The 14,879-nt window shown below is 41.1% G+C and overlaps 1 long non-coding RNA gene across 11 annotated transcripts in view; it reads left to right on the forward strand.

The window, feature by feature from the left end:
• Window positions 1-203: 203 nt before the first annotated feature.
• The window catches only part of LOC137468859 (uncharacterized), a 153,031-nt gene continuing 138,355 nt past the window's right edge, over window positions 204-14,879 (forward strand). For 3 of the 11 annotated variants that reach the window (XR_010996216.1, XR_010996218.1, XR_010996209.1), the window contains exon 1: window positions 419-509. This is a non-coding gene — a long non-coding RNA (uncharacterized lncRNA). Of the gene's footprint in view, window positions 382-418; window positions 510-615; window positions 756-3,213; window positions 3,353-6,137; window positions 6,234-14,879 lie in introns of those variants that run through there. The other 8 variants (XR_010996213.1, XR_010996210.1, XR_010996215.1 and 5 more) reach the window with 7 other exon arrangements.

A 14,879-nucleotide genomic window follows, 5' to 3' on the forward strand; every position in this document is an offset into this window, starting at 1 on the left:
CTCTCAGCCTGTTGCCATAGGAGAGGTGCTCCATCCCTCTCTGACCATCTTCCTGGCCCTTGTCCAGACCTGCTCCAGCAGCTCCTCATCTTTCTTATGTTGGGGGCCCCAGAACTGGATGCGGAACTTCAAGTGGAGTCTCACCAGAGCAGAGAAGGCATTTCCATTTTGAGCCAGAGTAGGGCAAAATCATTTCCCCTGCTGGCCATGCTGCTTTTGATGCAGCCCAGGATGTGTCTGGCTTTTTGGGCTGTGTGGACTCAGGGTCGAGTCATGTTGAGCTTCTTGTCCACCAACACCTGTCAACTCCTTCCCCTCAGGACTGCTCTCAGTCTGTTCTCCACCCAGCCTGTGTTTGCTCTTGGGGTTGCCCTGGTCCAGGTGCAGGACCTTGTGCTTGGCCTTGTTGAACTTCATGAGGCCTGTCCAGGTCCCTCTGGATGGCATCCCTTCCCTCCAGCGTGTTGACTGCACCTCACAGCTTGGTGTTGTGGGCAAACTCACTGAGGGTGAGCTCAGTCCCACTGTCCATGCAGCCAACAAAAGTGTTAAAATATCCCTGTCCCAGCCCCAACCCCTGAGGAATGGCACTCACTGCTGGTCTCCACTGGGACATTGAACCAGTGACTGCACTGAGGGTGACCATCCAGCCAAATCCTTCTCCACTGTGGTGTGGTCGGGGCCTCTCCACTTCAGAGGATGTTTTAAGGATGTTGTGTGGGACAGTGGCATGTACTTTGTTTGTACAAGGCCAGGTAGATGACATCAGTTACTCTTCCCTCATCCACCAATGCCCTCACCTATCATGGAAGACCACAAGTTTTTTCAGGAGCAATTTGCCCATGGTGAAGCAATGTTGGCTGTCACCAATCCGCTCCTTAATTTCCATGTACTTTAGTTTCTGGGAAGATCTGCTCCATGATCTTAACCATGGGTTAAACGGGCTACTTTCCAGCTGTGCATCTGTGGTTCTTAAAATACCCATCCGGTCCCAAGTTAAGGTTTAGGTATGACCCATGGTGAGTGGCTGAAGCAGCTGCTAGGCCCAAGCATTACTTGTCGCTTCTTGTTTGAGGTTCACCTTCACATCAGACTACAGCACCCAGAATAAGCACAAATGGGCTCTCAGGGAGCAGTGGCAAGTTAGGAGGTTGGCCAGACAGTAATGAGGTGGTTCATGAGAAGCTGCGGGAAGAATTCTGCTTGATGTGTAAGCCAGTGGTGATACCAGAAGGGGATCTGAATGAGAAGGGCATATGAGAGGTGCAATATGCTGGGAAAACTGGGAAAGAGGACAGCATTAAAGTGTAACAAATAAGTAATTGAAGTAACCCTTCCCAACTCCTTTGAACTGACAAATATTCTTACATTCAAAGATAAGCACACACAAAAATATAACTTATTTTTATCGTACCGTGCATGACTGATGTGTTGGCAGAATTTTGTTATCACTCTGCATGGCTTTTAATTGAGGTTACCTAGAAACAGCAAGGGACGAAAGTGTTTCACCATGACTGAGTCCTAATTATGGGAGAGTTCATAGAAAACCCAAACCATATCATGGGAAAGAATGGAAAGCCAAATTAAGTTATTCTCAGTCTTTTCATCTTCTCTTTGATTTACAGACTTTTAAAGGAAAAAAAAAAAGGATAAGAGTTATGTGAACCAGTTATGGTTTGATCTCTTATGTTTTTCTGATTTTTTTTCCCAGCTTAAAAAGAAAAAGGTAAAAAGGAGAGAGGGAAATGAAAACTAACTTAGTTTAGGGCTCTGAGTCAAAAGCCCTAAGCAGAAGTTAAATTTTGAATCTCACTACATACTTCCTTCATAATATTCATTTTTTAAGAAAGTCAAGGTTTTGTATTTGTTGGAGAAGCAAAGCAAACCTATATGAATTGAAACTATAAACTACACTGTACTTGGCAGAATGGACAATTGGCTCATGGTCTCTGGATACATGTTTTCTTCAATAGATTCAAAGATGCAGGCTATGTAAAGAAATCATCAAAACTATATACAGTTTACCAAATTGCAGTGAATCTCATATTTTATGTGGAAAGTTAAAAAACCTGTATTACATCTGAACAAGCTCATTCATGGGTAATAAATAAATGAGCTGCTAAAAGGCTATCAAGAATGTGAAGCTGCTCTGTCCCCTTTTCTCTAATTACGAAATTTCAAGGATACCAGGCTAGGAAGTACATTTACATAGAAATTCCCAGATCAAAGTGCTCCCAGAACAAAAGATTTGCTAGACTAAAGTAGCTTCCAAAAAAACTCTGGATAGTTGCAGTCTTAGTGGAGCCAAGACCCCTGGAAGCTGCCAGCCGTGTTGTGTGTCTTTTGGCACCTCCACAACATATATAAATAGCTGGAGACCTTTCTGCAGCCAGGAACAAGTGAGATGAGAAAAGGCACTGTTTCTAAATTTGAAAAGAAAGCTGTAAACAACAGGCATGCTGATTTTAGGTATGCCAGGGACTTTGGGAGTCTGCCCTTTGGTCTTCTCTGCAGGCAAGGTCAACTTCCCCTCCATTTTGTTTTGTAAACACAGACAGAACATAACCACAGTCTGGGACTGCTCTTTCTGAGGACTAAATCCTGGACTAAGAAGATGAAACTTATCCTAGTGTGATCACAAGCCCCACACTCAAACCTTTGCTTTCATAAGATTTTGCTAACCAATTGTCCAGAGTGGCTACCTTACCAATGTTGCTGTGCAGTTCTTCTGCTTAATCTAGCCTTTGAAGGTGTCAGTCGGGGTTATTTATAGGGGATATGCAAGGAATAAATAAAGATCTTGGGCCACAGAAAGTAGTACCACATTAAGTAAATGACAATTCATTACAATATGAGCATTGGAAAAGTTAATATCCTTCCTCTGTCCAGGACCACCCTGTATTTGGCATCTGGCCACATGAATTTGTAACAGGACTTAGATGTCTTTGCTGTTCTCTAGTCCTATTGAAATGCCAGCCTTATTTCAAACATCCATGAAGTCTGCACACTCCACACAGTGAGCTGGAGGTTCTGTTGATGGTACAATTTTAACCACTTCTAATCCAGTCAGGAGAGAGCAGCATGGTCTACTGAAAAGCAAACATGTATGTTAAGCTGTGTTTTCACAGATTTCCATTATCTAAAGACTCAGGGTCTCATTTCAAATGTTTTAGTTTATCCTTAACTGAAAATTTTACTATGTTATTTTTGCAGGGGTGTTTGCATAATTTCATAGAATTTTAGGACCATTTAGGTTGGAAAAGACCCAAAGCTCCACATCTACACATTCTTGTATCTGAAGAGAAATATAATCCAGCAAGAAAGCTGAGGGTTTTTCAAACTACAGTGTTAGGTCAATGGCATTTTAGTACCTTTAGAAAAAAAAGGTTGTATGCTACACTGGGAGCACAACTGAGGGCAGCGGCTGCCTAGGTGGTATTGTGTGTTAGTGAAATCTGTGATTGAGCAGGCAGCTGCACGCGACACATTTCACACCTCACCAGCCCATAACCGCTAGAATAACTTTTCATTTATTTCTTCCTGTAGACAAGGTGGTGAACTCCAGAAAAAGCCCCACATAAACCAATTCCTAATTCCCCAGATTGCTCAGGGTGCTTCAGTTTATTAAGGCTTTTGGCTGCTTCTTGAATGCTCTTCTGGTTCACTGAAGTGACCCTTAAACTTTGCAGCACAGGGGAGCTCTGGCTACAGGCACTTTTTCTTAGCTTGTTTTGCTAGTATGTTTCAGATGCTCTTCTTCAGAGTCATTATTTCACTTCCATCTTTATAAAGCTAAAGAGCAGATGGAAAACGTTTGCACCCTATTCTTTCTTTTTGGGTCTAGACTTGACATAGGAGAGGAAGGTTAGTGATATGTGCCATGAAAATATTTGCCATGGCACTTTCTGTTGTGCTATTTGACAGGGTGCTCCTTCTTCTATTTGGCCAGTTACTTTTACCCAACTCTTTTTTTCCAGAATCCACAGCTCATTTATCACAAATGGTCCATGGAGCATTCAAACATTTGTACAAAGCATGTTTTCCTCAGATTTCTTGTGGTTTAATCACTGCTGGCAACTAAGCACCACACAACCACTCACTCATTCCCCCTCCAGTGGGATGAGGGAGAGAATCTGAAGAGCAAAAGTGAGAAAATTTGTGGTTGAGATATAGTTTAATAGGTAAAGTAAAAGCAACATGTGCAAATAAATCAAAACATGGAATTAATTTGTTCCTTCATTCATCACTTCCCATGGGCAGGCAGGTGTTCAGTTATCTCCAGGAAAGCAGGGCTCCATCATGTGTAACATGTGTCCCCCCCCTTCCTTCTTCTTCTACTTGCTTTATATGCTGGGCACAATGCTACATAGTCTGAAATATCCCTGTGGTCAGTTGGGGTCAGCTGTCCCAGCTGTGTCCCTTTTCAACTTCTTGTACGTTCCCAGCCCACTCACTGGTGGTGTGAGAAGCAGAAAAGGCCTTGGCTCTGTGCAAGCACTGCTCAAAACATCCCTGTGATATCAACACTGTTTCCAGCACAAATTCAAAATACAGCCTCATACTAGCTACTATAAAGAAAATTAACTGTCTCAGCCAAAACCATCATAGATATCCATTCTGTTACAGGTTTTGCTTTTTCTTATGTTTTCCACAACATTATTGGGATGTCATGACACTGATTGCACCTGCCACCACAATAAACTCAGCTTTATTAGTAGCATGTAATAATATTTAATAGCATATAGAGCAGAGTCTGGACACTACAAATGAGATCAATTTCTCTGTCTCACAAGGGAGCACTGTTCTTCCTGTTTTGTGGGCAGAGAATAGAGCCTTAAAGAGTCTCACAAGAGTACCATAGAGAAACCCGATTTGTTTTCTGAATCCTTTTTTTTTATCCTAATCAGAAGACAATCCTGCCTTGCTGGCATTCCTCTGGTGTTGTGAATCACAATGTGCTTAATTACCAAGTAGTGCTGTTTTTCCATGCAAGAATATTTTGTTCCCAGATCTTCATCCCAGCTTCAAGACACAAGAAATATCTGTGTGAAAGAGCCGTTACTTTAGAATGGCTATTCAAATGCACATAAAGACCCTGCTGAAATGGCTGTTTTGCCTATGATTTACATTTGTAAGAGGCCTTAATAACTGTTTCTAGTATGAAATTTCAGCTCAAGCTTAGAGCTAATGCTTGTACAAGCTGCAGTAGTGCCAGAATGCTGTTCTGCTCTCATGCTGTTCTGCTTGCTTACCTGCTGAGAGTGGAAATGACTGAGGAAAAGATACTTCAGGTACATGCAATGGAAAAACTTTTCACTTGGTGCCTAATGGTATTTATCCATTTTGTCCCCAAGCTTCCTGCCTCTAGGAGCTTTCTAATGTCTTCTGTGGTGGGCATGAGGATGGCTGCAATTAGATTTCTGGTGAAGAGTTTCTGCATAGCTGATGCTCCAGGTTTGGGGTTATTTTTATTATCATAATAAGGAAAGTAGCAGGGCAGCAGGGACACAAAACTGTTCCCTTAGTGTGTAGCTATGCTAAAAGCTTATTGTGGTGTGATGGAAACATATCTGATTAGTGGAAAAACAGAGGTCTGCCATCTCTAAGACAATGTGGCTTTTCTTAAAGGAAGATATTTCATTTTTCTTCTCACAAGATGAGTTCCTAAGTGACTAGCATGGAAATACAGAGAGACACCAAAATGTGATATTGCTGCATTTCCAATATCCAGTATAACTGCAGGGAAAGCTGTATGTGGTGATGGTAGAAGCAGATATTTGCACACCCATGTTAATGGTAGGTGCAGATGAGCAGGTATAAATTTGCCCAGTGTGCTGTCTTTCATGGAGGCGCACCACTTAGAAGTAGATGATGGTAGTGTTACTGTAGCAGCACAGCTCTACAATTGTCAACCTGTGTCATAAGTACAGGGTGAAAATTTAATAATTTCTCAGTTCTGAATGGTAATTTGTTGATTTTTTTTTTCTTTTTTTTCCAATTTTGAAGGTTTGTGATTAGAGAACAAATACTTCAGATTGAAGACTGACCTCAAACCCAGGAGATATGATGGCAACTAAAATGTAGTGATTTTGCCCTGAGCCTATTGGATCAGGTCATCTCTCACTTTGCTGAAGCAGTGGATAATTGCCTTGCCTTGTCCCTGAGAGGGTTCTGTGAATATACCTGCTTGGAGGTGAGGACGGCCAGCAGAGGCTCAGCCATGGAAATAAATTGTGAGTAATGTCAATATAGGTTGTTTGTATCTTTTCCTTATTAGTGTGCACATGCCTCAGAACTGGTCGTGGTGGGAGCTGATTATTTTCCCTCCAACACACCAGCTCACAGTTCTTAGCTCTCAGTCGTGGACCAGTCTCCAGTGAAAATTGTTGACAGCACCGACTGTATTTGGTACTGCTGTCAGGTTTTGGCAGCAGGGACTGCAGGGTGGCCCCTGTGAGGAGAGGACAGAGGTGTCCCTTGCTGGGCACAGCCGGTTCCAGACAGCTCCAAACGACCATGACAGGACACAGCTGAGCCCCACAGCCACAGGGAGAGGCTGTGGAATAAAGGACCAAATGTTGCCCTGCCGGGAGGAGTGAGCGAAAGGAGTGTGATAAACACCTCGAGCCCTGAAGTGAAGGCAGGAGGAGGGGGAGGAGGCACCCCAGCAATCCACAGATCTCAGCACTGCACCAAGGGCAGGCGATTTCCATTGGGAAGGTGTTATTGATGATCCTAAATTGTGTTCTGAGAAGCAGTGCTGCAATCTAAAAGAGTAAAATGCCACATAGCAGTGTCTGGGGCTCATTTTTTTTTTCATCCCAAACTGCTGCTAGTATCTTGAATTGAAGACTATTCCAGTTTAGAAACTGGGACTTTGTGAGGCTGAAGAATGATGTAAATGTAGGGGGTGAGTGGGAAGCTGTAACTATGTGTTTGTCAGGTCATGTACGACTGTGTACAGACTGATACACTGGCACCATCATAATCCCAGCAGCTTGCTTACAGAACTTGCTTCTTAATTGACAGATGTCGTGTTTCTAAACACAATTAGATCCCTAAGAATGCCCAGAGGTGCCTCATGGCATTTGCAAAAGTGTCTATACATTCAACTTAATGACAATAAGTGAAGCAATTTTCATTTCATTATTTGCATTTTGGATCCTTAATGTTTTTTTTAAAAGCTAATGCTGGGAGGTCAGATGTGTTCCAATTTATGTTTATTTCCTGACTAATTTGTAACTGTGGTCACAAGTTTTACTAAATATTTTTGCCATATTTATACCTTTCTCACACTGTGCATGCCACAGGGTTATTCTAAAATTGACTATATCTGTTTTAAAGGAATTCATAAAGGTTTTTTTGTCCCTACTATCTAGTTCTCACATAAAAGGCATAAACAATTACAGGGTATTGTAAAAGTTATATGTAAACACTTACTTAGTCTGAATCAGGAATGACTTATCTCATGGGGCCTACTGTGCTTTCTTTTCTAAAGAATTATCCTTCTCTTCCAAAGAGATTTAGTTTCCCAGTGATTGCCTAATCATGCTTCTTATTAGAAATATTGTTAGGCTAAGCAGAAAAATGAAATCTCACCTTTAACAGAGGCAACAAATCAAGCAAACCAAGGATATTGCACAATGCTCAGATTGAAATGCATATCTATACAACCATATTGTTAACCAAACTGTTGTTTTCTTTTCTCCTTTCTATTTTCTTGGGCTTTTCCTCTTCCTTCTTCTTCTCCTTTTTATTTCTTCTTCCTTCTTTTTACCTTCCTTTCTTTTCCTTTCTTTAGGCCTGCTTAATCACAGGCAGAGAACTATAGTTTTAGACCTCAGTTCAGCCCTGAGGGCTTAACCACAAAACTTACATCTATTGCTAGGTCAGAGTGGTAGGTCTTAACCTCCCCTTAGATATGAAATTTAGTGAAAGGAATTGGAAAGAATATGAGTTACACTGACACCAGAGGAAGAACCATCACTTTTTTAAGTCAACCATCAGAATTTGAGGAAGTTTTCTTTATGTAAGCACGATATGAAATGCAGTTTCTTCTGTTACTGAAGGCAAGGAAGAAATCTGGTAAAAATTTCTGCTGCCAATCTATAGTACTGGATCAAAGAAGTACAACCCAGCATTGGTGCAACAATTGCACTATTAGTGTGCAGTTAATTAAGAGAAAAATGAACATCATAGGGTGCTGAAAAAATACTTGTTTTAGTTATTAATCTGCAGGCTAGTTTAATTTGACAGAGAAGAAAATCCATCTGTCTGAGTTTTCTGGCTATGCTCCCATTTTTTCTGCATAATTTAAAACAAAATTCGGTACTGCCATGCTTGTTTAAAGGACCTTCTTGCATTCCACTTGTTTTGTTCCAGTTCATGATTTGAGGGTTTTTCATTCTCTTGCCTCCAGCCAAGGTTTCCCATATTGCAAGTCTAGATCATACTGAGACATGTATATTTAAGTTTTAGTTCTGCTGTGAGGTTAAGTTGAGATGCTTATTGCTGTCCCTCTCTGGCAATGGTGAGGTTATGCAAACACATAAATCCTACTTGATAGAAGGAATATGATTGTGAAGGTGACCCTTAAGTTTGTAGGTCAGGTTGGGATGTTTTTATATTATCCCCCCCCCCATCTCATGTTGACCTGTGCAACATCCACCAAGCCTCCAGAGCAGATTACTTGTATTATAGCAACATCTGGCCATAAGAGCAGCCTAGCAAGGAACAAAATAACTGCAAGGCAGAGAACAGGCTTGTGAAGAGCTGAGTGGCTGCTGGGTGTTCTGCAGCACTTGAGCACGGACAGCTGTGTACAGCTGTAGCTCTAAAAGCAGCAAACAAGCTGTTGCCATCAGAAAATGCCAAGTAGAGTTTTGATTTTCTTCTTGGATACATATGAATGTTAGTTTGAACTAATTCTATGGTAGAATTAGCTCTCATCTGATCTCAGAGCTGTGTTTAGGAAAGAAACAAAGTAACATTTCCAGGAAACCAAGCCGACAATTCACTGTACGTGTAGGATACAGGGCGGTAGGTTCTGCAGGTAACTCATTTGCCAGCCTGTCTGCAGTGTGGAGACAAATCTTTGCAACCTCTTTTTCTGCTGGAGCTGTGCCTGGTGTCATTTTGCCATCCTTCAGCCCCAGAGCTGATTCCAAGAACACTACAAGGCAGCCTGGGTAGCAGAAGCTCTGGGAACTGCATTCCGGCTACAAAACCCTAGAGATTGCTTTTTCTAAGTTTCTAGAGGCACTAATAAAATCAGTAGCTCTTGACATGCCAACTGGCTTGAAAGGCTGTCCTGCTGGTAGTAACCCCAGTGTCCATCAAATTACTATTCAGTGGTGAAGAAGAGTGGGAATTTGTGGTTAAGTGTGAGTCAGGCACCAGGACAAGCCTGGAATGCAGTAAATGAGCCCAAGAACAGGATTTGTGTTATGATTAATGCTATTGAATAGTGCTGGATAATACTTGTTCTTTCCGTGAAGTCACTGTGGGTGATAGCTTGAAAATGCAAATGCTCTCTGGCTAACTGACAGAAAGATGCCAGTCGAGCCAGCTGCACTCCAGACAGGGCACAGCAGTACCTGCATGTGTTACTGCTGCTTCAGCTTTTGGAGGAGACTCATGGAAAAGCTGGGGAGACACAGAATTATGACTGAAGGCAGAGAATGGTAGGCAGCAGGTGCTGAGCTCTCTGTATGAAGGCTGCAGGCTTCCCCTTTGTGCCACAGGCATGGTCCTTGCTGCTCTGTCCAGCTTCTGCCCTGGAAACTTCTGCTCTGGAGCACAGACCTGACACAGCGCACTGCTTTTCTAGAAGAAGGCACCTACAAATATTCGGGGAGCAGCAGCCAGCCTGCAAGTATGAGCTTGCTGAGAAGCTTGGAAACCTATGACACACAATCTGTGCTCCTGTGCTTGTTCCATAACAACCTCCTGAATTTAATTCTTGATGAGAATCTTTTAGAATGGATCATAAGGAAGAATATGAAAGATCTGAGAGGCAAAGAAAGTGCAAAATTACACCGAGTGGAGCTACTTTCATTAAGTATTAGAAGACTTAATTGGTTTACTGTACATTTCTAATGCAAATTGGTTACAACAGCAAGTTTTAACGTTAGTTTTCCAATAGAAGGTCAATCTGAATGGCAAATGTTAGCAATATCAGCAGGCTGTAGAAACTTTCTAAGCCTTCTTCCATCCTTGCTGCAAATCTCCACTTGAACAGGTTTTTTCTTTTGTGCTGTGGTGTGTAAGCTTTTGTACTTTTCCTGACCACCCTTTGTGTAGCCTCACAGCACTATAAGAGGAATGTCTAGAGGCAGCAGTCCACTGTAGTGACAGTGGTTGATTTGCACCTTACAGCACTTTGTCAGCACCTTGTTAGCAGCTGCTTTTGTGTGCCTTCCCCTCTAAAACTACAATATATAATTTTCCCAATTTGATAACTAGAGAAAACATTTGTTACAAGGCTTCTGCCCTTCCTTGGGCTGAAATTTTCATTGCTGATCCAGCATCATATGCAAAGTATATGTTTCACTTCTGCCTTTTTTTCCTTTGGCACTCTCCTATTTGAGGTGGATGGGTACTAAAGTATGAAGTAAGAGATGTGTTTACTTTTCATTTCAGTTTCAGTATGCAGAGGGTACAATTATGAAACTGAACTGGCTGCCTACAGGTTGTGTATTAGCCATGGACTAAATCAGAACACTGTTGAAAGGTCCTGGATATGAATTCCAGAGCAGGAGATTTTCAGGTGAAATGCCTGATACAACCTTTCCTTACCCACAGTTGCTGGGTGGTAAGACTGGTTCTGTGACTGGCTTCTTCAGCAGGTTTTGGCTAAGTGGTGCAGGGGTGTGAGGGAGCCATTCTTCTCTGACAAGTGAACATGGAGCTACTTCAGTGTGCAGTCTGGCTCGTGGGATGCATTCTGAGTCCCATGTGCATTGTAGTTTTGACAAACACTATAAATATTTACAGATTGTGCTTCCTTCTAGCTCTCCAAATAGACTTCTTCATTAGAGAGAGAACTGAATATTATGTGCTTCCCATGCAGTCAGCAAGATATGAACTGGGATTTAACCCTGTGATGGCAGTCCATCAGATTCAGAGGTTTATGGACAGCCATGACATGACCCTCATGTAAAGAGAGAGGGATCTGTGGCTGTGTCACATCATGCAGGACTGCAGACTGCACTGATTGGTGCTAGAAGAAAGCCTTAATTTGCTGCTAAAGGCGTGCTTGAGTTTGCAAAGCCAGCATTTGGGGAATTAATGAAATATTATCCTGGTTTTAGAGACTTTCTGTTTCATCTGGTGTTAATGAAATGCAATAAATGTAGTATGAGAAAGTGAATATTTAGTGAATTTCCTCTCAGGGACAGAAAAAATGGCCTTTGAGTTGATTAGAAATTTTGTATGTTTATTCTCTTTATTTGTATTCTTATTGCCTGACGGGGAATAGAGGTGTGTTACTACACAAATAGTTTCAGTACACAAATAATGGTCAGATGTGGCCCTGCAGTGTTCAGTTGATTGGTCCCCTTGAGCTGTGATGAGAACAAATGAGCAGGAAAGGTTTTGCTTGGGCAAATAACCATTGGTCTTCTGAGCTTCCTGGGCAGCATCCTTAACTACCAACTTCTGCCCTCTGAGAAGAATTAGATTTAAACCATCAGCTGATTTATAAAGCCAGCAAACATCACTCTAGATTGTACCAGCTTTTGATCACTGTGAACTGGGCCAGATTTAGATTGGCCATGGGAAATATTACAGCCATGGTGAATCACTCATCGCCACAGACAGATTAACTCCCTGTTCTCTCCTCATCATTGCAAGTGCTTTCCCGCAGCTTAATTTTAGTTACTTTATTGGTTGCACTTATTCATTTTTGTGCAATTTATTTTTCATGCCATCTTTGTTTTGTTTCTTTGTCTCTGCTATAGATGCCTTTTTGTCGTTATAAAATGATCAAGAAGGTTGGCACTTTAACAGTAAAATAGAAGACAGAAAGGACAAAAAGGAGTCCACAGGTACCAGCAAAATTATGGCCCAAGGGTAATTTTGCTAACAACAGATTAGCAAATTTATTTTTAATTGATTAATGAGATCAGTTCTTAACTGAAAATCATTCCAGCCTACCATTTTATACAAAGATTTATTATGTCTAGGACGAACAAACTGAGTGACTATTCCCTTGTGTATCTACACACACCCACATGCTTTTATATTTTATTTCTTCCTTTTTTTAACCTATAATAGTGTGAGAAAAGTCCAAGTGAGAATTATGGCTTGGCAGAACTTTAAGTTATATTGAAAAGATTTGATGGTGTTATGATGTAAAAACTATTCTTTGCTCCTGTGTCAGAAAGGGCCATATAAATCATCTTTTACCCAATTACTCCCCTAATTTTCTTCCTTGATGAAAAAATGTGATTGATTGTCATTAGCTAATTACATTTAATTCCAGTGTGCTGAGAGAATGTAATAGGATGCACAGGGCAAGTGACAAGGTTTGGTGGCTGACTAAGCCATTAGCTATTTTTAATGACCTGCTTGGCCTGTAGCAATAGGTAGGAGTAATTGCTTTTCCTAACAGCTGAAGGCTAGGGACAGCTTCCCCTTACAAGACCTCATAGAGAAGCCATTTAAAAAATCCATATGGTTTTGAGGGGCCATATGATTGCAATACACCTTTTCCAGACAGTGACTTTCCCAGTCTAATTAGGCTGAAGCATTATGGGAAGGTGTTTTTACTAATTAAATTGCTGGGTTGGCTCCCAAAATGTGAGAGTATCAAGATATGGGAGTTCAACATGTAAAAATAAGAATATATCAGAAACCTACACATGCTCTATCTTCATTATCAACACATGTAGCTAAGATAGCTTTCTTGGTCACAGCAGAAAGGAAGAAGAAAATATTTTCTCGATACTCACTTCCAGGTGACTGACCTAATACTGTCTTGGAGATCCCTAGTGATGAAAAATTTGTACAAATACCTTCTCTGCTGGCTACATTTTTTGTATCTGAAGTAAAAATACTGCAAGGTTCAATGAAGAAGGTAAAGGATCCAAAGTATCTACCATTTGTGCATTCTAAGAATCTTGTGTTTACTGTTCTCATTTCTTTTCATTTTGAAGGAAACTGTTTCTGGTGGCAGCATGTGGAGTGTGTGCTTTTGCATGCCAACACATATTCTGGTGTTGGTTCCCCATCTTTAAAACCTGTCGGCAGTTAAGCTATTACAGGTATGGTTTCATTTAAGAACAACACTGGAAACTTTTACCTTGTAAGATGTCAGCTTTACTTAATAAAGCTACTTTGAGCTGAAGCTCATTTTCGGCTGAGAGCCAGTTTTTGTCTTTCAGTACTAAGGAAAGCAAGGAAAATACTTCTCTTTTTCACCTGCATGGTGGACTTATTTTTAAATAATATAATTTTGCTTACTTGTTCAGGCCTGTGAAAATTAGGGAACCCTGATTTTGTCCATCCAAAAACCTCATGAGCTGGGAATGTGTGATAAAGTGAAGTAGCTGTGTTTATAGGAGTTTACATTGAGTTTATATATTATTTCCTATGTACTTTTCATTCTTTCAACCTTTCAAGAAACAAGTATCAATATTAAAGGTTACATTTTGGTTATAAATAATCCTTCAAACTGAATATGATGCTACCAAATGAGCTAAGCTGAAATATATGCGGATTGCTTCTAAATGAACTGAGGTCACCCTTTCCAGCCTCAAGAGGAATTGGTCATGGACTGGATTAAGCACAAGTAAATAAATGAAAGACAAGAATGTTCAAAATGTAGTTCCTGCTATGAGCTAGAGAGCTCATAGCATTCGCATATGAATGAATACAGAAGGTAGAGACCCTGGTACAGCCATAGAGCTCTGTTAGCTTCTTCAGAACGAGAGCTTGCATTTCCCCAGAGCTTTGCATTGGTTCTAGATGGGCTTGGAACTTAAATTTAAGTACAGGAGTTGCAGCCAGCTTTCAAGTCCCCTGTGTCCTGCCTTTCCCTAAATCCCAGACTTCCTGTAAACTAGAATAGAGTGCTGCTCTATTCTAGTTTGACTGTTTGGTGTATCATTTGTCTTTGAAAAGTGCAGGAGAGACCATCCATTGAAACAGCTGCAAGATATCATGTCACACAGCTTCTCTGAGAGATCCCCCCCAGATAACCCAATACCTGCCCTTCCCTTTCTGTCACTCCTTTTCTGGGAAATAATATACTAGACCAGTTAGATCCAATATCTCATGAGAAACTGGAGAACATTGCAAACTGACGTGTAATGAGATTTCATACAAACTCACCTTCAGTAGAGACAGGGAATAAATTGTAATTGCAAGTCAGAGCTTTATCATTGATTAGGAGATATCAGGGGTTTTTTATCCTAATAAGGATTAGTAACAATGCACATTAGCTTTCACTTTGGTCTACATTTGTAGTAATTTATTTATATCTGTTAAAAATTACAAAAAAAAAAGAAGAAAAGCTTTCTTTTCTGGTGGCCAAAACCAAGTGGGTGTGTTCTGCTTATGGAGATCTGCAAGCCTGTAGTGCACAGGATACCAGGACATTAGTTTGTGGAATACATAATCTCTAAACCAGCACTGTTCCTGGTTGTGTGAATTAGACAATTATGCTTGAATGACCTATAGCACGGAGGCAAATACCTCTTGGGGGATCACTGGATGGTCTACTAGCATTACCATCAGCCTTGCTCAGGTGCTTTGCCCTTTCTGAGAATTGGACAATATGTTCTGATAATGTGTTAGAGGACAACATTTGAGAATCACCCTCAGGAAGATGCCATAAGAAGCAGGGATGGTGTTCACTACCTGTTGCCTTCACAGTC

This window comes from Anomalospiza imberbis, chromosome 2 (genome assembly GCF_031753505.1).
Source record: "Anomalospiza imberbis isolate Cuckoo-Finch-1a 21T00152 chromosome 2, ASM3175350v1, whole genome shotgun sequence".
NCBI classification, from domain to species: domain Eukaryota; kingdom Metazoa; phylum Chordata; class Aves; order Passeriformes; family Viduidae; genus Anomalospiza; species Anomalospiza imberbis.